Genomic DNA, 26,395 nt, shown 5'->3' with positions numbered 1-26,395 from the left:
TCTTTTGATTCAAATTTAATTTCTCAAATAATGGGCCAGTTCTTCACAGTTACTGAGTCTATTTGGTTCTTTCCCATAGGGCATGTGTGAGTTCTTCCCTCTGCTGGAAGCTGAGCTCGGTGATAAATTCTCTTTCTCCTACTTATTTCACAGATGACATGCTGTGAGCCAGGCATCATTCAGATCATCTTTAGCACTTAGGTTCTTAGAAGTTGCTGAATACCATGTAAATGAGTAAACTCTGGTTGCAGGCCCAGAGAAGAGGTTGGATGTTATTATTAGTATGTACATCTTTGACATCATCGAGAACATGACATCATATTACTATTTCTTAGAGGTGTTGATTTCTACATTAGGAGACCAGTTTGCCTTTCTGGATGCCCCCTGAGACAGCTTGGTGGAGAATGAGGGTGGACATTGTAATCAAACAGACATGGATTTGAAATCTGGCTCCACCACTTCCTAAGAAGAATTCCTAAGGGCAAGTTTCTTAACCTCTCTGATTTTAGGTTTTCTATAATCAAAAGAATTAAACAAACAAAGAAATGTAGACCATCCAGTATAACACCCGGTATATATAGGCTCTCAAAAATTGTTTATCTTGTCCACTTTCCTTCCTTTCAGTAGAAAATTCTGGGAGGGGATCTAGAGGGGTTTTTTATGAATCCTTTGGTTGGAGGTATTGTTTTAATCGCTACCGTTCCTACAAAAAGGGCAGCTAGCACTCGGGGAGCTGTGGGAGGCCGTGTGACATAGACCAGTGGTTCTCAAACTGTGGCACTGGACCAGCAGTATCAGCTTCACCTGGGGATTTGAAATGCAGGTTCACTGGCCCTGCCCCAGGCCCAGTGGCTCAGAAACTCTGGGGATGGAGCCCGGCAATCTATTTCACTAGACTTCCAGGTGATTCTCATGCACACTAAGGTTTGAAAACCACTGATTTAGTAAAAAGAACTCTGTACTAATTTCTTGCATGTTAGGCCATTGTAAACCAGTACTTATTCTCCATGCTGGGCTTTAGCTTCCCATCTCTGAAGTGAGAGTTAGGCTTGGTCTCTGTGAGCTCTTCCAATCCCAAAATTTTGTGGTGCTAGTCTCAGTCCAGTGTGGCAGTGTTTCCTTAGTATGACTTTAGAAAATAAACAGGAAAAACATTTTGTTTTCATTATTTCAAAAGTAATCCATTATTGTTGTAAAGTAATGAATGTAAACAAAAGAAGAAACAGAATTTCAGTATCCAACCGTGTTATTTTGTGCTGTGTTCTTCCAGTCCCTTTTTCATGTGAATGTGTGTGTTTAATTAATGTAAGTATACATATCTAAACAGCTGACCCCGTCCTTCAGCATTGATCTGCTGAGTGTCTGCTCTGGGCTGGGTGCAGTTTGGGGACAGTGTGGGTATGCAAAGGACGATCAGGCAAAACCCCCACCCTGGAGCTTCCCTTCTCATGGGAGGAGGTAATAAGTAAGATCATTTCTAAAAAGTGTTACATGCTGTGAGGCAAATAAAACAGAGTGATATTGACAGGGAGGGTTGATGCCAGGAAAATCCTTTTTTGAGAAGGTGACCTGAATCCTGGATAGGACCCAGCCATGTGAGTATCTGGGGGAAGAGCATTTCAAGCAAAGGCGCAGAGGCCTTAAGGATAAAAATGTATATTAAATACCATTAGAAGCCATTTGAAGCCTAAGAGTAACTTCAAGATTGCTCTGACTGCCATGTAGAGAATGGATTATAGAGGACACGAATGGACAGAAGAGGTAGGATCATATTTTCATCCAGCCTTTTGTAACTTCCATGTTTCCCTTAATCGTATCATGAACAACTTTCAGGGTTGTTGATATTCTGCCACATTATCATTTTTAACAGCTTGGGAATCTGGTATACCTTTTGTTAATTCCCTGTGAATAAGCGCCTAGATTATTTCCAATGTTTTATCAGCATGGATAACATTGCATGAATGTTTCTAAATTTTTGTGCACATCTTTATTATTTCCTTAGGATGATTCCTGGAAGTGGGAGTCCTTGGCCAAGAGTAGGCCACAAATGAAGACTTATTCTTGAAGCTTTTAGTTGGTTTTGCCATAATTATTTAGTTGGATGTTCTCTAATCATTTAATGCCTTTCATTGATGGATTTTTTTAACAGGTTAAGAGCAGAGGAATGCCAGTGAGGCACTCTCCTGGGGCATATGATTTCAGGCACCCCCCAAAAAACTCAGTAATCACCGTAAGTAATATATTAATACCATAATTTTCATCTTGATTACTGAGATTTTGATTGCTTCCTTACATTTTGCTGCCAGAGTGAGTGCCTCATTTGCCCCACCCTACTCCCAGCCTGGTACTTTTATATGGGAAAAACATTTTTAAAAATAATGATTTGACTCTTGGCTTTGCATCTGGTTTTTTGCTTATTCCTGTCACAGAATTGCATCATTAACTTAAATGTTAGCTGCATAGTAACACTACACATTTCCATTATCATCTTCATTCTCAAATCATTAGAACGCAGCTATGTAGCAGGTGATGGGTCTTATTTGCAGATTTGCAAGTGGGCAGTAACCCGAAGCAACTTACTTTCCCTATGCTATGATTGTGCTAGTTTGGAAGTTTTATGTACCCCAGAAAAGCCATGGTTTAATCCTAATCCAATCTTGTGGCAGTAGCTGCTTCTTTTAATCCTAATTCAGTTCTGTTGGAAACTTTTGATTAGATTATCTCTACAGAGATGTGGTGTGCCCAACTGTGGGTGTGACCTTTGATTAGATGGGATGTGACCCCACCCACTCCAAGTGGGTCTTGATTAGTTTACTGGAATCTTTTAAAAGAGGAAACATGTTAGAGAGAGCCAGAAATGACAGAAACCTCAGAACTGACAGAAACTTCACAGCAGAGCTGACACAGATGCAGACACATAGAGAACAGAGACAAGGATATTTGGAGATGCTTGGAGCCAGCAGACATCACCATGAGATGTTAAGCAAGCTAGAACCAGGAGAGGGCCAAGGGAAGCCAAGAGATGAAAGCCAGTCCTGAAGAAGTAAAGTGAGGATCCCCCACAGGAACAGAAGCTGAAAGCACCAGAGCCCAGGATCAGGAGACCAACAGATGCAGCCACATGACCACCCAGCTGACAGAGGGGTTCCTGACCCATTGGCCTTTCTTGAGTGAAGGTACCCCCTTGTTGGTACGGTCATTTGGGTGCTGTGTCTTTCTTAGAACTGTAAACTTCTAACTTATTAAACTCCCCTTTATAAAAGTCACTGCATTTCTGATATATTGCATTCTGTCACCTTTCACCTTAACACAGTGATCATATATGTACTTCCTGGTTCTACAACATGGCTCCCTTGTGGGATTCACCATGAACTTGGGTGTATAACTGGCTTAATCTGACATCTCATAGTCTACATAGCAGCTGGTTATTCTCCCCATTCTGCTTAGACCCTTTAATTCTCTCTACCTTCTCAAAAAAAAGGGGATCTAAAACTTTAGAGATTGGGTAATTTGAAGATCAACTTTTTTTTTTTTAACCAGAAAAAGGAAATTGGCCGGCATCCAAAAAAGAAAACTCTTCAAATAACCAAATGGACTTTGAATTCTTTATTTTGGTTCCCTTCTATTTATAGCCATTCCTGTATTTGGTCTCCATCCCAAAATCAGGAGGATCATAGTCTTCTTTCAGTGAATAATTGAAGACAAGGAAGGAATCCCTAGGTTATGAGCCCCTGCCCTCCCACCTCTCAGCCACAAGGCTTGTACACCCACAGGACCCTGGCTACATGGACCCTCATCCCACAGCTAGGTGTCCTCTTCACACAGCCCCTGGACTGGGCAGCCAACACCCCACAGAGCCAGAGGCACAGCCCGTGCATCAGAGATTCTCTTGGCACTGCTTGGTGCACTGTCCTTCTGCTCTGTCACCTCCTCCTTTTTATAACTGAATCTGGTAAGCATATCTACAGCACACAAGTAGGTGTTGGCCTAGAGGTCAGTAGACAGATGGTTAGCAAAAACTGTTACCATCAGAAAAAGGTGCAAGACAACTTCCTTAACCATATAGGAAATGCAAACCCAGACTACACTGAGCTACCACTTCACACACGCAAGGGTGGCTGTTAATTAAAAAACAGAAAATAAGTGTTGGAAAGAATACAGAGAAAGTGGAATTCTAGAGCATTGTTGGTAGGCGCGTACAATGGTGCAGCCACAGTGGGAAACAATATGGTGGTTCCTCAAAAAGTTCAGTGTAGGATTAATCTGTGACCTGGAAATTCTGCTTCTAGGTGCATACCTAAAGGAAAGGGAAACAGGTATTTGTATATCAATGTTTATTAGCAGAGTTATTCACAATAGCCAAAAGGTAGAAACAACCCAAGTATCCATCAAAAAATGAATGGATAAACAAAATGTGATACATACACTTGGTGGACTATTATTCAGCCGTAAGAAAGAATGAAGCACTGAGACATACCACAACATGGAAGAACCTTGAAAACATTATGCTCAGTGAAATCAGCAGGAACCATGAGGACAAATATTGTCTGCTATCACTTATAAGAGGTGTCTAGAAATAGAAAATTTGCAGAGCAGAGGATAGAGGTTACCAGCACATAAGGGAAAGGGAGTTGACATCAGGTCACTACAGAGTCTTTATAAATAAAATAAATTATGGAAAAAAGAAAAGAAAGAAAGAAAAAGACAAAAATAAAAAAATTGCAAACCCACATCCCTCCAATTGATCCAATTCTGGTCAAAGGGTCATTGTCAAATCTGGATGAAGGAGTCTTCTGTTTCTTCCTTAGCTGTAGGTAAAAGGAGAAGGCCCAGTGTGAACTGGCTCAGATGACCTTGAGATGGTGGACCTTTCATCACATCAGGTAGCTGATTGAACCCAGCAGCTCCACGGGTCCGTGAAGGTCTCTGGAGCCACTTCTCCCATAATATTGTTGAGAGGAACTGCAGTCGGGAGGGTCTGGCCCTCCCAGGAACAGTGTGATGGGAGAGGCTGAGGACACCTCATAGAGCCATGGACGTGGTCCATAAGGAATCTGAAGGTGTCTGCTCCAAACTCGGGTGTTCTCTCTTCCCTTTAAACTTCCTGATTTGCTATCACACTGGACTAAGCAGAAGGATTCTGCCTAAAATGCTAGGGTATTCAGAACTGTCCCTGCGTGGCTTTGAGGAAGTAGAGCTAAATATAACCCCTTCTGCCCTGAGATCCATAAGCTTGTCCCTGTGTTATCAGCTATACTTTTCAGAATAGGATTCCTGAAAAGTCTGTGTTTGAAACTTTAATGCTCAGTACATACAGTAATGCTGACTGACAGGAGTGCCTCGGTTGGCCTTTTCTATGGTGTGATTCAGATTGAGATTTTTAGTCTGTAAATTGTACTAAAAGCTCAATTTGTCCTCTTTTGTTTGTTTTTGGTAAAGAACCCTCCACACCCATCTTCCAACTAATACAGTAAAAAACATGAGGGTTATAGGATGGCTGTGGTTCCTTTTGCAAATTTTAGGTAGTGGATGCTTTTTTAAGTTGAAACCAAATGAAAGTTAGGCAGCAATGCAGCTTTCTTCTCTCTTCTTCGTTTTCATTTCCTTTTTTTGTTTGTTTGTGTTCAAGTTTGTGTTCTTGTGTATCAAGATAATTCATTTCATTGTCTACTCAGCTAAGCACCTTAGATGCTCTCCCAAATCCACACAGCTTAATTTGGCCGTGTGGCTGGATGCCAGAGATGGCAGACTGGTTGTCTCCTGGGCAGCCCGGAAGTCACTGGGCCTCATTCCTGCCTTGGATAAAGAACTGACTATGTTTACTGAGCACCTACCATGTGGTCAGCAACGGTCTAGAGGCTTTGTAATCATTTGAACTGTATGAATTTGCCATTTCTTACTCTCTTTTTTTAGGTCAAAGACGTTTGCATATCACCCTGTCGGTAATTAATAGGAAAACATATCTCTTCCTATAAAAGTTAGCATAATTCACATTTTATAGGAAAGTAACCAGAATAGCTTTAGCCACCCTCTCAAAATATAAGCCCTTCACCTAGATCATGGCTTTCTCCCTTTCTGACACTGGGGGAATGAGAAAGGAAATGAAAGAAAGACAAGGAGAGAAATGGAAGGAAACTCATCTCAGGACCAACAGACTGACATTAAAACCATTAAAAGAAAATGATTCATCTCTTTCCCACATAACCACCTGAAATACTCAACTTCCTGGCCAGAGCCTCTTGGGAGACGGTGGGCTGGGCAGGCGGCAGGGACCACAGCACCCAAGGCAGAAAGGGCCAGGCGTGCCACAGAAACGAGGCCAAGTCATGCCGAGATGAGTCCTGGGGCTTCCTTGAACCCAGTTCAAACTGCATTTCTTTTTACATCATCTCTTCTTCCTGATTTTCTCTCAACATAATCCAGCATTTCCCACATACGTGCACCTTACCAGAACCCCACATTAGTACTGGCTGATAATTTAAACTACAAATTGTTCCCACTCTTAGTATGTTATGGTGCTGAAAAAGGCAGGGCAGGTTTCAGCGGCCCAGTAGAATCTGTCAGCTTTGACACCTTGAAGATATTTTAAAACAGGAAGGAACTCTGGCCGTATGGTAATCAGTACTTTGCCCCGAAGATATTGTTGGAGAACTGTGGGACTGGAGAGAGGGAGGCTGTGGGGCCAGTCCACGCACTTTCCCTAGTGTTGGCTTAGAGGTGGGGAGGGAGGGAAGAATGAGACTGTGGCTGGCACCAGGAGAAGCGAGGGCACGTGAGGGTGGCAGGGCCTCCACCTACAGCTTTCCCTAGCAGGACAGGGCGCCGGGCACCTGGACCACCTCCCGCAGGAGGGCAGAGTGTTCTTCAGTTCCCTAAAAAGAGGACCATGTCTCACTCCCTGCTCATTATCATGTGAAAGTATTTATTAAAAACCAAATTGCATAGGTGGGAGTAAGGAATACAGGATGTTTGGGGTTTTCTCTTTTTTTGTTTTGTTTGTTTGTTTTTTCTTCTTTGCTTCCTGAAATCATGAAAACGTTCTAAAATTGATTGTGGTGATGAATGCACAACTATGTGATGATACTGTGAGCCGTTGATTGTATACTGTGGATGGACTGAATGGTGTGTGAATAAATCTCCATAAAACTGCATTCTGAAAAAAAAAATACAGATATTGTACTTGACTGGGCTTGGGATGCCACGAATCACAGGCACGGAGGCCCATGTCACGAGGGCGGCAGCCCCACAGAGCCACCTCCACAGTCCTTTCCCAGGGCTGCCCGGCCACCTGGGCAGGGAGCCCCGAGTCCAGACCAGCACCCCAGCTGGGCAGGCACTTTAGGGCTCTGTGGTGAAGATGAGGCTGCGCTGACCCCTCTCACCCACCTCCCTCCACAGATGAGGTGGGGTTTGAAGGAGGAAACACCCATCTGGCCCAGATGGTGCCGGGTGACAGAGAACAAAAAGGAGGTGTAGGTGGCCAGGAAATGGCAGAGATACCCACATTTTCCCAAGTTCTTAGTCTAGCTAAGGGACTAGCACCCCCAAGGGATCAGCGCCCGCAAGAATAGGTGCACAACCAATGGGCTTCACGTCCCTTTCCCTGTTCTCCCCCCTCAGGACCTTGGGGGACCAGCTCCGAAGACAAATTTGAGTTAAAGTTATAAATGTTCAGTGCCGGACCCATGCAGGGCAGCGAGGCTCCCAGCCTAGCCGTGCAGCCATCGGAAGTGCAGACCCCAGGGCCTCAGCCTCGTCCTTCAGGACACACGTACCCCCTGGTGCCCACGGGTGTGTTTCTTTAGGGTGTGCCTTAGGAGTGGAATTACTGCTCGCAGGATAGGTGCACCTTCGTCTTTACTAAGTATTGTAAAATTGTTTTTCCAAAATGGTTGTACCGATTTACTCGCCTCTGACAGTGTATTTGAATTCTCTTGTTTCACATTTCACCAGTCCTTGGAATTGTCAGGCTAGAAATTCTGTCAGTAGCATCGCTTCTGTATATTGGAATTACAATATAGAAGCAAAGGATAAAGTTTTAGATGGGTGCTTCTGGTTTTTTTTTATGTTTGTTTTGTTTGTGGTGTGTGTGTGTGTGTGTGTGTGTGTGCGCTTGAGTGTGAATGATAGTTTTGTCACTTGGCCCAGACAGGAAAGCAAAATATGCTCAGGTACCCAAAAGAATGCTAGAATTATTTTTTTGTTTGTTTTGCCATGGGGCAAAAGGGTCAAAAGTACAAGAAAAGAAAAAAAAAAAAGAGGAGAAATTTGAGCCATTATTTTCACCTAAAAAAAAAAAAGTCATGTATTTGAGGCACAAAAGAAATAGAAGAATGAAAGGAAGATTCGCCAGCAAGCTTGTTTGAACACAAAGAGATTTTTAACAGTTAAGTATTGTTAAGAAAAAGTAAGTAGTTTCATGGGTTTTGAAAAGGCAGAAATTGGTATAAATAAACAATCTGCTCTATAAAATCCACATAGATCCACCGATGTTTAGCGATGTTTTTATTTTAGCAAAGGAATCTATGTAGAAAATGCAAATCTTAAGAGAAAAGCAAGTTGGCTAGGAAATGAAGCAGGTGGAGAAGTGTGTATTCGAGAAAAGTGAGTCCAGATTAAAGCTGAAACCTGGGTCAACAATGAATCCCAAGATTGCTTACACTAGTTATATGCAGGACCTTTATTTTTTTTTTTTTTAACCTGAGCTAGGTAAAAATGTCGGGTCAGTCTTTGTCAAAATGAATTATGGCAAAGCTGTTGCCTGGCATATTCCAAACTTGTAGTATGGTTTCCTCACTGAGTCCATTTGGACTGGACTGAGCATGAACTGGGGCAGAGCATGAAGCCACACTCAGGTCCTTGTTTGCCTGGAGTCTTATAAGGCAGCTCCACGGGAGCCCAGCATGAGCCTCAGACCACATCCTTCCTGCTTAGTGCGGAGACCAAGTGCTCTCTTCAGAGGAGCCTGTTGGTGACTCCTGCTGCTGGTTGGGCCAGTTCCATCTCTGTCCATGCTGAGCCTCTCTATATCAACAGAGCTGTCGCGGCTGAAAAATAAGCCTTCTTCTGACATTAGCCCAAAGAATTTACTACCGTTAGGTGATTCACTCAAACCCAAGGTGTAACTGCCACTTCTGCATCATGAGAAGGGCTCTCCTGTGTGACTTGATGGAGTCAACTCTCTGCAGCCGGAGGGGAAAGTTGGCCCCCCGCTTCACTTCGTGTTGACTGTCCTCTGACCCTCACCACTTTCTCAGGCTCCCCTGTGGACATGAGTCTGTTGTTGCATGTTAGTTGTTACATGCCCTTTTGGGTGGGCAGCTTGTTGCCTTTCTTCGGATTCCTGCCTTGCAGTTTCTGTCTGTCCATTTCTGTTGCTGTGTGTCCTCATGTTTAGGGAAGCTCCATGCAGTTGTACAACAAACTGCCTTCTACCATTGCTACCAGCCCCAAAAGGTCTTGGGGCTCTTTCTCTGCCTGGGTTCTCAAATAGTATGATTTATTTAGTCTTATAGTACATCACCTCCGCAGCAGTGTGGTTTCAGATCTTTATGCTTACGTGCAATAAAAGCTACAGCCTAACTAGAGTTGGAGGTGATTTACAAGGTGTGACTTATGCATGGACAGGTAGCTGGAATGGGTAGAGTTTTTGTCCAGCTTAGGAATCACATCTTACCTAGATGCCTCTCAGTGCTCATCTATGTCCAGCTACCTTGGCCTCTCCATCTGGCTCCCCTATACTTCTCTCTTTTCTCCCCAGTTTCAGCATGTATGTATCACTGCCCAATTTCATTCCTTTTTAATAATTGTATCAGATGGATCTTTTGGTGCCCACTCCCAGTTCAAGCTCATCTGCTCACCGACAAGACCTCCTTTCAGGGCTGTTATCTTGCTCCAACTCCAGAGATTGCTGATCACATTGTGTTCTATGTGAATGGTGCCCCCTGGGGTTGTGTATCTGTCCTGTCCCATTAATGTCCTTCAAAGGATTTCTCCCCTGATGATGAACTTTTACTAAACTTTCTCTTTCTCTGTCTGCCCTTACAGCCTTTGGCCCAGATGCCTGAGCACTGGCCTTCAGTCTGTGATTCATGCTGACCCAGAACTGCCTGTGTCACCTACAGGAATCGGCATGAGGTGTGGTCTCTTACCTTGTGGAGGGAGCTGTGGTCCTCCTGGTAGCCAATCAGAAACACAGGACGCCTCTCTTCCTTACCCTCAATATCCAGTCAGTCCTAAGCACCGCCAGGCCTGCCACTCTAAACCTGTCTACTCAGCAGCAGACTTCTATTCTGGAGTTACTGCCTTCCGTCTCCCCAACTCCACCCCACACCCCACTCTGCCTTCTGTGTAGCTGCCAGAATGATCTTCCTAAAACACAGATCTGCTCCCATCATTTATAGCTTTCGGTGCCTCATAACTCATAGGATACCATGCAGATGCCTTAGCTTGTTAGCGCACAGTTAAGAGCATAGGGCTTGGATTCAACCAGGCTGAGTTCAAATCCAGCTCAACTATTTTCTAGTCACCGGGCTTAAGCAAAGAACTTCACCTGCCTTCTGGCATTCCCCATCTGTAAACCAGTGCTGATGATAACACCCAACTCACAATGCTATTGATGGACCAGAGAAGAAAATGTGCGTATTGTACATAGCAAAGCGTCAGGCAAGTAGTGAGTACTCAGTAGAACTGGCACTCAGTTCTTTATGATCTAGCTTCTCCCTGCTTCTCAAGCTTCATTTCCAGCTACGTTCCCAGCTGCGCATCACAATTCTGATGCAAGCTCCTTTTAAGGGTCCTTTCTTCTTTACTCTTCTAGTCCAGAGGCTTGCAGAATGTCTATGCAATATGCACATGTTTGAGCGCTCTATAAATATTGAAAACAATCTAAAAAGCTAAACCATAAACCACTTATGGTTCTTTGCATGCTTCATATTGTCCTAGCTCCTCTTCAGGGCCTGCTGCTCTCCTCAACCGGAGTCCATTGATTTGTTTGTCTGTCTCCTTCCTCAGTGTGTATAAGCTCCTTGAGAGCAGGGGCCATGTTTACTTGGCTTTATATTCACAGCCAAAGCTTTGCACAATGCATGTCACATAAAAGGGATCAGAATATGTTTGCAGAATGAAGGCTGGAGGCAGAGCTAAATGTAAATAAAAGGATAAATGCAGAGAGACAAGATGGAAGGAAAAAGAAATAGTTGAAAACTGGTAATTTGTTGCTATGCTGATGTCTTAGAAACTTTTTCATATATAAGAACTAAATGACTAGTTCTTGTTTTTATTTTAACTTCTTCATCTCCAGCAGCTCAGGAGGTAAACAGCTATACCCATCAACCTTAGAGAAGAGGCAGAGAGAATCAGGAGGAGGAAGGAGGTGTCAAGACCAGAGGGTGTCACACATGCCTGAGCTGGTTGAGCCAGACTAGAAGTTGTCCTTCATCTCAGCAACAAAGGGAAGTGGAGGGCATAGTCAGGCCTTCTAAAACCCTAACAAGAAAGGGCACTTTAAATGATAGGACAAAATATAAACTAAAATAAAACTATGGCAGAGCCAAGCCCAGCTTATCCCATCATCAAAACCCTCATAAATGCCATGGTCAGGCTCTGGCCTAGACAAACGCAAACTCGACCGTGAGTCCTCATGACTGGTGAGGTTTAGACCAGGGCTCTAGGGACATGAAAAGCTGTGCTGTGCCTGTCTGTGAGCCCAGGGGACTCTGCTTGAGCATGTACAGAGTGCGCAGGTCTCCTACAGGAATGCTGAGTTGGAAGGAACCCTGGAGAGCTCAGTGCTGGATTCATGAGGAAACCAGGCTCTAGAATAGTGTTTGCATGGCGTGTTTGGGGTCACATAGCTTCTTGGCAGCTTGGCCCAGCCTGGTGCTGTGACTTCCAGATCTCCAAACTAGACCTGATGCTTCAGGATGAGGATGTCTTGGAGGCTCAGGAACCAATCCTGAGTTATATCTAGAAGATGGCTAAAAGCAGAACCTTCTTCTTAAAGAGTAGCATGGTGTAGTAGAAAGAGGATGTGGCTTGCCATCAAACATGGTTTCAAAGCAGACCCTACTGGCTGGGTCACACTGGGCGAGGTGTTTAAATTCTGTAAGCCCAAGGTTTCTTGGCTTGGCAAGGTTGTCCTGAGGATTAAACAGTTCACCACATGTAAAGTACCAAATAGAAACTAAGTTCTCAGTTACTGGAAGCTGTTGTCCCTATTCGTTCTTAGTTTTGTTATCCTACCACCCTGCCTTAGTTCAGGACTGGCTGTTTGCCCTCAAAGGAGGACAGATATTGGTTTTAGAGGCAGGGGAAAAACTCCTGACCAGCAGAGCTGTCGGTTAACCACTGCATTAGACTCACTTCCTCCTTGTGCTGGAGTCCATACTACCTGCTGTACCAAAAAGGCCTTACCCCCTTCCCAGAAAAGGTGGCTCACACAACATTGACTTCGTGCCTTTCACCTGTTATTGTCAAGAATTGGTGCTTTAGGGTGGGTGAGCAGCTGTGACTCCTTCTGGCCTCCTGCTGTGCTGTTCCCTGCTGGATGGCCAGCCTATGCCTGGTTCAAGCCATTTTCCAAGCACCACATCCCCTTTGCAGTCCACAGGAAGTGGGAAGAAGAATGGAGGGCAACCAGCTCTCTTTTGAAGGATCATGACCCTTTGGTTGCATATATTCGCATTTACTCACAGCCAGTTGGCCAAAATTAAATGACACGGCCACGCCCACTTGTAAAAAGTCTGTAAAATGTAGTTTTCATCTGCCTATAGCCATAAGCCTAACTGAAACACTCTAACTATGAAAGAAGGAAATGATTTTGGTGGAACAGTGCACAGCCTGCCGACCCCACGCCTGCCTTCATCCTCCCCCTACTCACTTATTTTTAGTGATGTGAGTTTGGGCCCCAAACTGTCAAAGCTGTATCCTTTCAGGCCCAGCACAACCCTATCTGATACCAGAATCCTGCAAATGCCAAGAAAAATCGGAAGATTAACTGCTGTGCTTTCTTTAAGGAAGTAACCTCAAGTTTAATTACCTTGCAAGACAACACTCTAAACCAAAAGTTAATATTGAATTGCTTTACAATCTACAAAATGGAACTACTACTAGTATACAAACCAAATCATCTCTGTTTTGGATTTGCAACAAATCCAAACAACACTCAGGCGTGAAGTAGGTCAATAACAAGTGGTCTAACTCACGTGACTTGTGTTCCTTCCACCTGAAGTAACCACTATTTGTGACTTTTGTTTGTTTCTGTGCCACTGGGGAATGCGTCACAGACTGGCTTCAGTGGGTTCTGTGTTTTCTTCCTCTTACACCACCCCCTTCATTTAATTGCCTTGCATCTTGTGCTGACACTCGACTTACATTCCTGACAGTAGACCTCTTCCAAAAGCTTCACCGAGGCAGATGCCACATAGTCAACCAACCTGGGCTCAGCTGGGGTAGGGAAACTAAATTCAAGGGGAAAGCAGAGACTGTTGTCATTTCCTTCAGGCGATGAGGGGATATAGGCGGAAGCTGGCCAGTCAGCTGCCCATTCTGCTCGCTTTGCTCCAGTCACCACCATTGTTCCTTGTCCTACTAGAGACTGTGGGGTTAGAGAGAGTCGTGCTTTCTGACTGCCTGCTTTATCAGCATTCACACCAAAACAGCTGCCAAGAAACTTTGAAATTCTAAACCACTGCAAAGGATGCAACAGTTACCACTGCCAGTGCTGCTGATTCCGTGTAACTTGAATGAGGTGCCAACATGAAAATCCAGACCCAGAGGGACCGGGGTTCATGTCATTCTCTTAAGTAAAGATGTCAGCCTCTGTTCCAAAAACGCAGTGCAAATGGCCTCCCAACCAGATGTCTCAGGCAGCGTGTTTTGGTGGGCTCTGACTTCATAGCCAGATGAACAGTGAAAAGGGGAGATGCAGAAACCACAAATGCAGTCTTATGAGCGTGACAAAAAAAAAGTAAAAGTAAAATTTCTTCACTCAAAAACCATTCCATTTCTTTAAAGGAATTGGATCTTCTTGACTGGAGCTGGCGAGTTAAGGGGAAAAAAAACAAAAAAAAGAATTCAGTTTTTGAAAGTATGAGGCCAAATTTACAGAATCATCTGGCAAAGACCCTCTATAGAGAATGGATAGATTGGCAAAGCAGGCTTTTGTTCAGTCCACGAAAGAGAGCCTCCTCAGCTCTCATTCTCAGCATTGGCAGGCAGGGGTGTTGACGATGCCTTCTCAAACAGCTGCTTTGTGCTAATGTGTTTTCCCGTGACTCTGCCAGGTGATACCCTGACCCTTGGGCCTCCAGCCAGTTCTGCTACAACTGTTCCTTCAACAGGCACAGCCCAGAAAGCCATCTCTGCCACTGCAGCCCAGATGTGACACTGGCTTTCCTGTTTCTCTTTCCTGGTCCATGAATCGAGCCCATGCTTTTGTTTTTATTTTTGTTTTTCTTGGTTGTTTTTACAGAGCAGGGGCAAGGAGGGTAGAAAACTGCTTGACCGGATATAAACATTAAGAAGAAACATCTTGGATAGATCTTTTATGTATATGAAAAATTTCCGGTCATATAAACCAGTGTTGCTTGCTGTTCTGCTCCCTGTTTGATACCCCCCAAGTTCTAGAGATAGTGGCTGAAAAGTTGAAGCATTAAAATGCCAGGCTGAATGTCCCAACAGGAAAGACTGCAGGCAACAAAAGGAAAAGTGAGAGCAAAATGCAGAATTTCCCTGCCCAGCAGTCTACTACCAACAGGCATCCAAGGAACAGAAGGGCTTTGCCTCATTCTCCCCAGCCTCTCAGAACTGTGCCACATGTGGTCCTCAGATCCTTACTCACCCAGAGGTCCTGCAGTTACCTAAATCATCAGAGCACTTTGGTTGGATTCAGAGGTTGACTTGAGCAAGTGCTATCATTCTGAGGTTGGTGGGTGTCCTGGGTACCTAGGGCTTGGGACCCCAAAATTCTCAAAAGAGATAACAAACCCTGATCTGTGTGAGCTCTTGTTGGTTTGTATAGGTTTCTGTGATGCCTCAATATGTTATGGTGTGATTTGGGCACAGAATAAAAAAGCATTTGCAAAGTCCCCTTGGAGAACTGGGGAGAAAGGAGGAAATTTTCAACTTCCCCATCTGGGGAATTCCTAATATTCTCACAAGCAGCGGGGACAACCAATTCAATAGGTTCAGCCCTCAATCTTGGGGCTCACCCCTATGAAGCTTATTCCTGCAAAGGAGAGGCTAAGCCTACTTAAAATTATTCCTAAGAGTCACCCCAAGAGAACCCCTTTTGTTGCTGAGATGTGGCCTCTCTCTCTAAGCCAACATGTCAGGTGAACTCACTACCCTCCCCCCAACATGGGATATGACTCTCAGGGGTGTAAATCTCCCTGACAACATGGGACCTAACCCCAGGGGATAAGCTGGCATCATGGGGTTGAGAAGGCCTTCTTGACAAAAAGGGGGAAGAGAGAGAAATGAGGCAAAATAGTCTCAGTGGCTGAGAGATTTCAAATAGAGTTGGGAGGTTATCCTGGAGGTTATGTTTATGCATTATATAGATATGCTTTTTTAGTTTATGGTGTATTGGAGTGGCTGGACAGAAATACCTAAAACTGTTGAATTGTGTTCTAGTAACCCTGATTCTTGAAGAAGACTGTATAACTACACAGTTTTTATGGTGTGACTGTGTGATTGTGAAAACCTTGTGACTGATGGTTCTTTTATTCAGGGCATGGACAGATGGATTTTTTTAAAAAGGATAAAAATAAATAACTAATAGGGGAGCATAAAGGGTAAAAAATTGGGTAGATTGAAATACTACAGGTCAATGAGAGGGAGGGGTAAGGGGTATGGGATGTATGAGTTTTATCTCTTTTTCTGGAGTGATACAAATGCTCTAAAAATGATCATGGTGATAAATACACAACTGTTTATCATATTATCACATAGATGATATTGTGAACCATTGATTGTATAATATGGTTGGAGTGTGCGTGTGTGGATATTTCTCAATAAAAATATTGAGGGGAAAAAAAAACCTAATCCACCCACCCCCCTCTCAGTTGTTATCCCTGATTCTGCTCCTTGCTGCCTGCACAGCCCTTGAGTTGGTTGGACGTGGCTTTGCCGTTGGTTTGTGCATTCCTTCGCAGCCCGCTGCGAGCACACGTGCTGTGAGGACACACTCAGAACAGCCTCAGTGTCCTCCAGCCCCTTTCACGTTCATGCCTTCCAGAGACAGAGGTTGCTCTTAACAGGCTTTGGGATCCCTCGCCCTCTTGCTCTCTAATTTTTCAGTTCTCAAGCCACTCTTTATCAATGCAAGTTTATCATCTTATGTATGAATAAAATCTGTAACTGATAAAATTAAAGGGACTTTTTATTTTAAAAATCAAGATGATTTATTCACATTATAAAAGTAGTACATTTCATGCCTGCCCATGCAAAAAAAAAAGCAGTGCATTTCCCAGTATAGAAAAACTTGAGAAACACAGACACAGTGATAAAAGAAGAGTCATCCACAGTGTTATTACATAAGCATCTTGGTATGTTTCCGTCCAGAATTTTCTAGGCATTTCTTAAATAGTTGTGATTGTATGATCCTTAGGATATGAGCCATTTCCCATATTATCACTAATTTTCTGTAGACATAGTTTCAATTATTGCTTCACTTTTCATTATGGGCATACCTTAACATTTATTTAACCAGTGCTCTGTTGCTAAACAATTAGGAGGTTTTCTGAATTTTCAAATTATAAATAACACTTCATAGAACCTCTTCATGTGTCACTTAAAAAAAAGTACTTCTTTAACACAAATTCACAAGTCAAAGAATGTTCCCATTTTTAAGGCTTTTTTAATAATATTGCCACATTGGTTTACCAAAGGTTATACAAATTTGCAGTCTTCCATCAGCTGTATATAAAAATATTCATTTTTTATTGGGCCTTCATCCCTATTGGGTAATCTCATTTTTAAAACTTTTTTTTGCTAATTTAGAGGTAAAAGCTTTTCACCAATCTAAATTGTGTTTCTTTGATTATTAGTGAAAATATTTTTATATGTTTAACAAATTGTCGTTTCCTTTTTCAAATTTCCAGTTTAGATGCTTTCCCATTTACCTACTCTTAGAATTTTTCTTATCTGTGTAAGTTCCTTATATATTAAAACATTAACCCAAGAAAATTGAAAACACATGTCCACGGAAAAACCTGTGCATTAATGTTCATAGCAGCATTATTCAGAATAGCCAAAAGGTAGAAACAACCCAAATGTTCACCAGTTACTGAATGGTAAATAACAGGTGGGATATCCCTACAATGGAATATTATTCAGCTATAAAAAGGATTGAAATATTGGTACATACTACAACATGAATGACCCTTGAAAACATTATGCTATGGAGCCAGTCACAAAAGGTCATATACTGCATGATTCTGTTAATAGGAAATGACTGGAACAGGCAGTGTATCCATAGGGACATAAGTTAGATCAGTGATAATCAGCGGCAGGGGTGGGCAGGGAATGGGGAGAGGCTGCCTGTGAGTATGGGTTTCTTTTGGGAGTGATAAAAATGTTCTGAAATTAGGGAGCAATGATGATTGGACAACTTTTTGAGTATACTAAGAACGGCTGAAGTGTACACTTTAAAAGGGAACATTTTATGGTATATGAATTATATCTCAATAAAAATTAAAATTTTAACTACGTGGGTCATTTCTAAGCAGTGGGCTGGGAAGGGAAAGCTTGAACAATTTTTCAACCTGTACTCTAATTCCTTCTGAACCCTTTGGCACAAACATATCATCTTTACTTTCATTGCCATTTTTACTCTTGTCCTGACACTGAGATCCAAAGTGAAACAAATGTAAGAAGAAAGTGTTCTTACCTTCTTTTGGAACCTTTCCACAATTTGGTGTTAAAACCTCATTTGGCCATTTGGGTTTGGGAATGGTTCCAGCATTTAGTGGACCGCAGTGTTGAATCTCACCATCAGGGACTAATGCTTCCATTTCCTTTTTATTAAGTGCTTTTGAATCTCCAGGCATTAGAGAATGGAAACCTATACAGAAGCGAAAGACAAAATAAAAACACTGCCAAGATGAGCTGCTGCTTCTTAGCCTGGGGGTCATTTGAACAAGACTAGCCAGAGATGGGGATCCACAATATTTTCTAGATGCAGGAATGTGGTTGTTTCCTGATGTAATGCAAGGTTCTAAGAGTGATTTATATTAGTTGAGTTCTCTTGCTGTGTGGTATGGAGTAAGAGCCATCCACACGGCCTTTCCAAGGTGTGCATAAGTGATCAGATTGGCCTGACTTCTTTTTGTTTCTGGAAGCAAAGCTTAGATTTGACTTTTAAACAGGCTCTGTTCTCCCATTGTTGCATGTGGCTTGTGGCTGCATTGTATATACTATAACTTTTACAGCAGACTTCTTATCTCAGAGACAACAGAATTTTATTACTTATGTTTAGTGGGGGGATCTCCATTACAAGAGTCCACCAAGACCATAAAATCTGTCATTTTGTGGTTGGGGGATACACTACAGTTATGCCTTAGTTGATGCAATAAGTATGTCCCAGAAGGTTTTGCCTGAAAAGCAAATCATTTTGAAATGCAGTCAGAAAGCTCACTTTTATACCAAGAAAATCAGTGCTGAATCCTTCATGGTGCATGTAAATACCCCTGCCACATCAAGGAAAGATGAGGAAATTAACGGTTGCTTTGGGTCGTTGATTCAAGTGTTGAGTAAGATGCTAGAGCACATCAGGGAGGTTGGTGACCTACCCCCTTGTGTGGTCCTGGCATCTCTCCAGAGTCCCCTGTCTTGGGGAGGGGGTGGGAATGGGTGGAGTGTGAATGTCGGAGAGTGAGGCCAGTCCCTGAAATTAGGGCCCCCATGAGTCATGCATGTGAAGTTGGATTCTACAGAAGGGGGGACCTTTCCCCACAGGTCTCTTCACCAGCAACCCCCACCCTGATCCCATTCTCATACTCCTCCCTTGCATGGAACGGCCAGGATTCCATGGTACAGGAGGCAGCTCTAGTATAGAGATTCGGTATACTGGCCATGGCCTCTGGCTGTCTGGCTTCAAGTCCCATCACCACCTCTGAAATAGCTGTGGGCAAATTTTCCAACTTCTGTGGCCTCAGATCCCTCTACTGTACCACGGGGTGGGGGATAACAGTGCCTGCTCCTTCAGGTTGTCATGAGAAGCAGTGAAATGCCATGTCCAGTCCTTCACAAGTTACCTGGCCCAAGTGAAACCTACAGACTTCAGGATCACTGCCTTCAACTCCAGATACCTCATCCAGTAGAATATGTATTTGTTTTCCTTTCCACTGTCAGCTACCAAATTTCTACCAATTTACTGTGGCCAATCTACACATTTATTTTTAATGTACCAATCTACCATTGATACCATCTACCATTTATTAGTTCTTAGTTCTGAGGATCAGGTGTTCAGTCATGGTATGGATGGATTATTTGCTCAGCAAGGCTGAAATCAAGGTGTCAGCTGGCCATATTCTTGTTTCTGAGAGCTTCGCTAGGGAAGAATTCATTCCCAAGCTCATGCAGACTGTTGGCAGAACACAGTTCCTTGTGGTTGTAGGACTGAAGTTCTGTTTCCCTGCTGGCTATCAGCTGGAGGCTGTTCTCCTCTCCTAGAGGCCACTCACATTCCTTGTCACATGGCCCCCTCCATCTTCAATGCCAATAATAGAGGCTGTCCCTCAAATCAAATCCTTGTCACATTTGGAATCTACTTTTCCAAGAAGAGCTCCGTCCCTTTTAAGGGCTCACCTATTAGGCCAGATCCACCCAAGATAATCTCCTTTTCCTTAAAGTCAACTGTACCATTTAATTTTACCTAATCACAGGAATGACCTGTACCAAGGATTATCCAAGGTATGTACACCAGGACAGGAATCCTGAGGGACATCTTAGAATTCTGCCTCTCACACCACCTGTTTCAGTTTGCTAAAGCAGACAGAATGCAATATATCAGAAATGGATTGGCTTTTACAAAGGGAATTTATTAGGTTACAGATGTACAGTTCTAAGGCCATGAAAATGTCCAAAATAAGGCATCCAGAGAAAGAGACCCTGACTCTAAAGAAAGGCCAGTGGCGTGCGGGGTTTGGGAAGGCGTGTGGCCAACATCTGCTGGTCCTTCACTCCTAGCTTCTGGTTTCAATGGCTGTCTCCAAAATGTCTCTGGACGTTTCTTTGTCTCTTTGCTTCTCCCAGGGTGTTTTCCTTCTCCGTCTCCAGATGCCTCTGAGCTCTGAGCTTTCTGTGTCCTCTCATAAAGGACTCGAGTAAAGGAATAATACCCACCTTGAATTGGGTGGGTCATATTTCCATGGGAGCAATCTAATCAAAAGGCCCTACCCAACAATAGGCCTGCACCTACAAGAATGGATTAGCAGAACATGGCTTTTCTGGGGCACATGACATTTCAGACCAGCACATCACCTTTTTAGCAAGACAGATATTTTTACTCCTTCCCTCCACGGGGCAACAAAGAGAATTTTCCCACATTAGCAGAATCCTGGGTGTTCTTTTTATATATAGCTGGGCTGGGGTGGGGGCAGTGGATGGACCCAGCAGCAAGACCATATCTGGTTTGGCCTTCAACTGTGCACATCTCCAGAGTGCCCACCCAGCTGAGCCTCTTCACTTGCTCTGAGACCTTGGGGAGTATTTGTGCGTCGGGGCATTTTCTGCCCAGTCCTGCCTTCTCTGCAGCCTCCCCAGTCAGCCCTGGCCCTTCTGTCCAGGCTGTCCCCAGAAGGGGACACTCACCTGTGGGATGGCAGGATCTGACCTAATGTCCTACAAAGAAGGGAAGCCCCATGGCAAAGGATTGAAGGGTGTCGGGAAATTTGGAAAATCAGGTAGCAGGTTCTGCGGCTTGGTTACCGTTGCCACTGATGTGGTACTCATCCGTCTCTAAATTCAGGTTGTTGGCAGTGAACTGATGAAAACTAGACTTTCCAGGAATTAGCTTTCTTCACAGAGAATATAGCAAAATACCTTAGGTTGCTTCTTGTGGGTGTTTCCAATTTTCAAAGATCAAGAGCCCCCTGCCGTGAATCTTGGACCCTGAAGTCAAATAATATCTGATGGTTCTCTGTCATATCTTATCCTTTTTCCTCATGTCATTACAGTAGACCAAAAACGAGGGTTTTCCTTTTAAGCTTTTTTCCAAATTTGGGCTGTCCTCAGAGACGCCTCTGACACTGTGCAGGGGTGCCACAAACCACTTTATCTTTTCAACTGTCCCCGTCTCTATTGCTTTTGTTTGCTTTCTCGATGCTTAGTTCTGTTCCCTTCCTTATTCTTTTACTTTCATGATACCTGCCCAGGTAAAGCAGGGACAGGTGATAAAGGAAATGAATAATACACTTGGAAAGGGGCCATGTCAGAATGTGGGCCAAATGTGGCTGTACTGTCCCTCTCTGAAGTCCCGGTGGTCAGCTTGGGTCCACCAGGAGCAAGGACGGCGAGCTATACCTAAGGGCTTTCACTTCTCCCACCTACCTGGGTTGGTTTCGGAGCCAAACGAGCTCAGACTGCTGAAACTAAAATTATCTGTGGTCACTTTCACCCTTCATCCTCCTTCCATCCCTCCTCTGCCTGGGAGTTTGTGTGTCTCAGGAGAAAGTAATCTGCTTGTACAGAAGACTCCCTGTGGCCTTTGCCCCTTTCTGGTACGTTGCTCCCGCACACACCTGGAATCTTCTCATAAGTACTGTGACATCATACCCCTGTGCGTTGGCGTTGCTTTATTGATTGGCACATGAGTAAATGTGGGCACAGCTGCGTTTAATGCACAGCTGGCCAACTGGACCGTGGTCTGTGGCATCAGGAGGACGAAGTGTATGTTCTGCCAGATTCATTTTGGAGCCAAGCATCCTATGCCCAGATTCAGGGATGGATTCCATCCTTCATGTCAGCTTCAGTCAATGGCTAGAGGGCCATGGGTAGGAGGATGTGAAACCACCCAATGATGCAGAAGCAGAAAATGCTGGCATCAATCGATAACACCCACCATGCTCCTGGGAGCAGGGTGTGGCAGCCCTTGAATTCTTTTTGGCAACTCCTCCCGCTGTTGCTTAATGCTGTTGGCACATTTGAAAAGACCCACAGTGCTAAGGAAGTTTCAAGTAAGCTGAGTTTTACTTGCTTGGTGGAAGCAGGGCCCCCTCTGCTCACAGAAGAATGGGAGACTAGGGATTTCACAGTTGCAATCTGGACACCGCGTCCCCAGGTGCAGCCGGGATCCTATTGGGCAAAGTGCTTTTTTGCCAGTTTTTTTTCTTTTCTCTTTTTTTGCCGGCAGGAACTGGGAAGCGAACCCAGGTCTCCAGCATGGCAGGCAAGAACTCTGCCTGCTGAGCCGTGGCTTGCCCCCTCGCCAGTTTCTTGAGGCGCAGCGTCTTGGAGAGGATAATGGCCCTGAGTCCATGGTGTGATGTTTTAACTGATCAGAATAATCCCAGGGCCCCGCTTTCAGAGAGTGATTATTCAAGGTTTCTCATTGTCCTGCAGTTGGAGAGCAAATCTGTTACATGCATGGTGTTAACGCTGGGCCCACAGCATTGGACATAAAAGCCACGTAACAGTATGTAACAGGATGTTTTTCTTTTAACCTGAATGCTCAGAAGATTATCTCATGCCATGGAACATGGGGACAATTCATTGAGCAGCTTTGGACTCTTCCATCAGGGAAAGACTAGTCTCGTTGCCCCAAGGGGGAGGAAGAAGAGCATAAGTTCTTATACAAATATTTTCATTGTAATTTACTTTCAATGCCCTGGGCTTATTTCTGTGTCTTTCAACTTTTAAACTCATTTTTAATAAAGTAGAGAGAGTAAGCAAGGCCCTTGCAGAAACATTACTTAATTCAAAGTTGCAAATGCATGAGATGGTGATACAGCTGTCCCTTTAGGAAAGTATATGTTTTCTCCAAAATAGTTTTGGCTGGGTTCTCTTTTTTATTATTCATTTAACAAATATTATTGAGCACCTACTGTGTGCCAGGTACTGTTCTGGATACTACAGATGCAGTAGTGAAACGGCAAACTAAAAATAATCCCCGCCCTCAAGGAGCAGCGTTTTTTCTCCTGCATTATTTCATAAAAATCTTTTCTAAGTTGTTAGTCATACATGACAATGCTGCTACTTTTTTTTAGTGGGAATTTGAAAGATTGTTTTCTCTTAGTTTGATAGTTTAATGTAGTTTTGTTTTGTTTCTTTGGCGCTGGAAGAGTGGTTAGTAACGAGTTCTCACTGTTTTTTAGTTTCGACTTCTCTGTCACAGTGAACAAGCTTTGAGAGAAAAATCAGAGCATTTCTTGTCAATTTTTTCATTGTCTTCTTCAAACTAGCATGCCTACACTCCTAAGGAAAACGCCCTGAATTGCATATTAATCATGTATATACAATGAGAGACCATCTTTATATATTTTTCAGAGATCTAGATCTAGGCTGTTTCCTTTGCATAAATCAGAATTTCCCAGCCTCAAAACAACTGACACTTGGGGCCAGGTCCTACCTTGCTAATGGTGAATGTTTAGCAGCACTTCTCCCCGAGTCGTCACAACCAAAAATGACTCCAGATGCTGTCTCTTATGTCCCCTGGGTGGAGCAGTCACCCCCAGCTGAAAACAACTGGTGTCAGTGATACGGTTCTGTACATCAGAGCTCACCTCCTCTAACTGCAGTAGGTCAGTGAAATCCCTGAGAAAAGCACCTGAGACAAGAAATGTTGTATCCAGCCTTCATAGAAACTTGGAACAACTTTCTGCCATGAAAGAGTTAATAAAAAGTGAGCAAGATATTTATCAGGTTTATGGAGCAACACCAACAACAAATGATGAAATTCCTTCTGTAAATCATGCCTTGGAGGTATTTTGCATTTCCTATTGGAAACTTGTTAAAATCTTATTCGTTTACCGTAAATTAGAAAGCATGTTGGACACAGTATACTGTAAATTAATCTCAAATGATTTACATATAAATGTGTTCCAGATTTGGTGATCTCAGCTCCAGCAGTAGGCGGCTCATCTCCAAACATTTCCATTCTCAGAAACTGACATTCAATTCAATAAGTTTTTTGAAACATACAATGTGAGAGGGTTTGGGGGCAGTCTGGTGTGGCTTCCATGACCTGGTCCAGCAGATTAGTGGAGCTTAGAACCATGCCCCCAGGAGACACCCTATCTGATGTGGCACCCCCACTTTGGTTTGCAAGATAATATAGAGAAACTGACTCTCTCGTTCTCCTTCACTGCCGCAAGTCTCTTCCCCTACAATGCCAGCTGTGCCTTCCCTAGTGAATACATGTAATTACACATGATGTCATGTGTTTCCTATTCAGTTCTCTGGTCCCAAAGGGGCTGTTTGTCAGAGTTTTGGCAGGAACATCCATAACATGTCCTCCCCCATCAGCTTGACAGGGTATTACAGTCCAAAATGGGTAGATCAGCCACTCCGTATCTCTGAATCTTCACTTCTCACATACACTGGCAAATTTAAAAATGCAGGGCATCCCTCCCCCCCACATGCAATGTGACCCCCAGGGGTATAAATCTCCCTGGCAACGTGGGACAGAAGTCTCAGGATGGGCTGGGACCCAGCATCAAGGGATTGAGAAAACCTTCTTGACCAAAAAGAGGGAGAGAGAAATGAGACAAAATAAAGAAATCTGAGAGATTTCAGAGTCTAGAGGTTATCCTGGAGGTTATTCTTACGCATTATATAGATACCCCTTTTCAGTTTATGGTGTATTTGCATGACTAAAGGGAAGTACCTGAAACTGTAGAGCTATATTCCACTAGCCTTGTTTCTTAAAGATGATTGTATAATGATACAGCTTTTACAGTGTGACAGTATAGCTGTGAAAACCTTGTGTCTGATGCTTCTTTTATCTAAAGTCTGGACAGATGAGTAAAAAAATATGGATAAAGGGTGGTGCAACAGTGGCCGTGGCAGAATTTTCACCTGCCACGCCAGCGACCCGGGTTCGATTCCCAGTGCCTGCCCATGCAAAAAAAAAAAAAGATAAAAAATACACAGATAATAGGGGAACAAAGATTAAAATATATTGGGTAGATGGAAATACTAGTGATCAATGAGAGGGAAGGGTAATGCTAATGGTATGCATGAGATTTTCTGTTTTCCCTTTATATCTTTTTCTGGAGTAATGCAAATGTTCTAAAAAATGATCATGGTGGTGAGGAATTCACAACTTGAGCCATTGATTGTACACCAGGTATGAAATGTTTGTATGGTAATATGTTTTTTATGTTTTATCAATACACATTTTTTTAAATCAATGAAAGGAAAGATTGAATGTAGGAAGATGTTTACTGCAAAAACCGAAATGTTCAAAATAGAGGAATCATTAATTAAATGATGTTACCTTAAAAAAAAATACAAGACATACTGCCAATAAAAGTCACTGGAAAAATAAAAAATAAAGTCACTAAAGGAAGACTGGGGAAAGCAATGGCTCTGATACAGAGAGAAAGGTCAATCGAGAAACATCATAGGCTAAAGAATCTTCACTCATTCAGCTGTTATTTATTGAGTACCAGCTATGTGTGAGGTGCTGGCAATATAGCCATGATGAAAATGCGCATGGCCCTGCTTTTTTTTGGAACTCACAGTCTGTTGGGCAATGAGGCAACAGGACAGGTCACATTTTAATATGGTGCACTTGTGCCATGATGAGGGAAATCAAGGTGCGTGGGCTCCTTTAGGAAGAGAACTTACCCAGCCTAGGGGAGGCCAGGGGAGTCAGAGAAGGCTTTCCAGAAAATCGGGACATGAAAGATTGGCTGTGCACCAAAGAGAAGGGGGATAGAACATTCAAGGCCAAGTCCCAAGGCGTGAAGGTGAGAAACAAAATCCAGCGTGCTTGGATAATGGAGCATGGTCAGGAAGGGCGAGAAGTAAAGGAGGAGGTGCAAATAAGGATGCTTCCCAGAATTCTGACTTGAGCACCTGGGTCATGGGGTGCCATTTACTGAGAATGGGAAGCCCAGGATTTGGAGGTGAGTGGGTGACAGTGAGTCGAATTTTTATCTACCACCAATGCTAGAACATGGGAATGGTTTCTTTTAGTGTTTTTGAAAGATGGCAAAAGCTAATGACCATTTGAAAAGTTAATTAGTAGCTTTAAATGACTGTGTTTCTGTAGACTATCATGACATCCTGCAAATATACTCAGGCCTTTTGTTCCTGCCAATTTTATTTTTCATCCAGTAAATCACTTTGTTACCTAGCATCTTAACTTTTATTTATTAACTTTGATGCCCAGCATCATTTCATTGCTTAAAATGCACCAGATTTGTGCCAGAAAGAAGTATGCTGA

The 26,395-nt window shown here is 43.4% G+C and overlaps 1 protein-coding gene across 7 annotated transcripts in view; it reads left to right on the top strand.

Annotated features, from left to right (window-relative positions):
* FYN (FYN proto-oncogene, Src family tyrosine kinase) overlaps positions 1–26,395 on the top strand; it is a 216,225-nt gene that overhangs the window by 127,468 nt on the left and 62,362 nt on the right. Inside the window, exon 1 of one of the 7 annotated variants that reach the window (XM_077162685.1) lies at positions 10,118–10,137. The exons of the other annotated variants lie outside the window; for them this stretch is intronic. The gene's annotated coding sequence lies outside the window, so the exon portion shown is untranslated. Of the gene's footprint in view, positions 1–10,117; positions 10,138–26,395 lie in introns of those variants that run through there. 7 annotated transcript variants of the gene reach the window in all.

Source organism: Tamandua tetradactyla, chromosome 5 (assembly GCF_023851605.1).
Source record: "Tamandua tetradactyla isolate mTamTet1 chromosome 5, mTamTet1.pri, whole genome shotgun sequence".
Lineage (NCBI taxonomy): Eukaryota > Metazoa > Chordata > Mammalia > Pilosa > Myrmecophagidae > Tamandua > Tamandua tetradactyla.
This window is presented reverse-complemented; position numbering and strand designations above follow the sequence as displayed.